Below are 2,464 nucleotides of genomic sequence, written 5' to 3'. Positions count from 1 at the left end.
TTCTCCTTTTTGGTTTTGAGAAGCCTAATTTCTCAAGATTAGTATTTAGGCAGTGTGTTACAGGTCCCAGGGCCCCAATAATTACAGGTATAAGCCTGAACTTGTAATCTGGCTAGAGTAACTGTAGATTTCTCAATAGTTCAACATAGGTGTTCTCTTTTTCACTGATCTTCAGATTTATGTTAACATCCACTGGGCAGCTAATTTCCACAACTGTGCACAGTTTCTCTTCTTTATCCCAAATCATTATATCAGGTCTGTTGTGCTTACATTTTATTGAGGTCTTCACTGGTACATTCCATCAGTATTCCTTTCCATTATGAGTGGCTATAGCTTCTACCATATTGTGGGTTTTTATTTCTTTGTCCTTGGAATTATCCTTCTAACAGATTTCATTATAGAGTGTCCTAGCTACAATGTCATATCTCATCGGTAGATAATACTGTGATGACATTTTCGGACAACTGCTTATGATGTGGGTGATATCGTCAGTGTGAACTTCACAAAGTCTGTATTGGTTGTCACATTTTACAGCTTTTCTCACATCTCTGTCCCTTTTGTGCATCAGGTACTTGGTTGATATTTCCTGTTCCTAGATTGCAAATGCATACCCTTCAAAGTGGGAGGTAATAATCCGGCTATTCATCCATGATAAACTGCTTTGATGATCGATGTTACTATCATCATGGAGCTTTCTACTCACATATCCATGTATAGTCTTCTGCTCATATAGGCTCATCCTTTCATCTGATGATATGTTGCGGTAGTTATGGGACTTCTTTGGGCATGTGTGTATGTATTTATGTATGTATGTATGTATGTATGTATGCATGTATGTATATGCATGCATGTATGCATATGTGTATATATATATATATATGTATATGGAAAAGAGTGGTTGTTTTACATTTTGAGCATAGTTCTTTGGAAACAGGAAACATAGGAAAGTAAGAAGGACAAAAAAAAATATTGCCAAAAGTGCATGTGTAGTTACATTTTTGGGTACCCTCTCGTATATATATCATCATCATCATCATCATCGTTTAACGTCCACTTTCCATGCTAGCATGGGTTGGACGATTTGACTGAGGACTGGTGCAACCGGATGGCTACACCAGGCTCCAATCTAATTTGGCAGAGTTTCTACAGCTGGATGCCCTTCCTAACGCCAACCACTCAGAGAGTGTAGTGGGTGCTTTTACGTGTCACCCGCACGAAAACGGCCACGCTCGAAATGGTGTCTTTTATGTGCCACCCGCACAAGAGCCAGTCCAGGGGCACTGGCAACGATCTCGCTCGAAAACCCTACAAGGCCAGTCAGGCGGTACTGGCAACGGTCACGCTCAGGATGGTACATCTTATGTGCCACCCGCACAAGAGCCAGTCCAGGGGCACTGGCAACGATCTCACTTGGCTTGCCGGGTCTTCTCACGCACAGCACACACACACACATATATATATATATATATATGTGTGTATATATACAAGGGGGTATGCAAAAGAGACTGGAATTTTGCAATATTATTTTATTCATGTAGTTTTACATGTTTACACTTTTATCATCTTCTATGTATTCTCCATTTGAAGCAATGCATTGGTCCAGACACGTTTCCCACTGTTCGAAGCAGTCCTGGAACTCATGCAAAGTGATGATCTTTAATGCCTCTTCCACATCTGCAAATTCCCTAGTATCAGCTTTCATCACCAGTGATGACCTTCGAAAAAAAGGTCCAGATCAACTTCCAACTGTTCTTTCAGTTCTCGACATGCATTCAGTTATAACTGCTTTTGATTTTCCTCTAGCAAGCAAGACACAACCTTTGCTGTAACTCTTTTCATTCACAATTCCTCACTCAAAATTCGTTGGCAAGAGCTCCAGGACACACCAGTCACATCACTAAGTTTGTCATTTGTTCGATGATGCTTCTCCATGATCAGTTCATGAATTTTCATGATACTTTCATTCATTTGGGAGGTCGCAGGTCGTCCTGAACAAGGTTGGTCTTCAAACAACTAGTGGCCATTCTTAAAAGGTAAAAACCACTTGTAAACTTGTGTTTTGCTCATAGCAGTGTCCTTAAACTATTTGAAGCATGACAACTTTCAGTCACCATTTTCCCTAGCAGAAAACAGAATTCCATAGAAGCATGCTGTTCCTTTGTTTCAGCCATCACAAAAATTGGCAAGCAGGGGAGAAGCACTGCAAAACAAAGATGCATTATGTGGCAGTATGGCTCCACTAAATGATGCTGGTTGGCAGACTGATGCCTGAGGGTTGTATCAAGTGAGTTTTAGCAGTGGAAGCCTGAACTACAACAGGCTTGTCTCACAGAGAATGTTTCTGTTTACTTTTGGGTACCTCCTTGTGTATATATATGTATATATATATATGTATGTATGTGTGTATATATATATATATATATATATGTGTGTGTGTATGCATATATATATACATATATATATA

Source organism: Octopus bimaculoides, chromosome 5 (assembly GCF_001194135.2).
Source record: "Octopus bimaculoides isolate UCB-OBI-ISO-001 chromosome 5, ASM119413v2, whole genome shotgun sequence".
NCBI classification, from domain to species: domain Eukaryota; kingdom Metazoa; phylum Mollusca; class Cephalopoda; order Octopoda; family Octopodidae; genus Octopus; species Octopus bimaculoides.
This window is presented reverse-complemented; position numbering follows the sequence as displayed.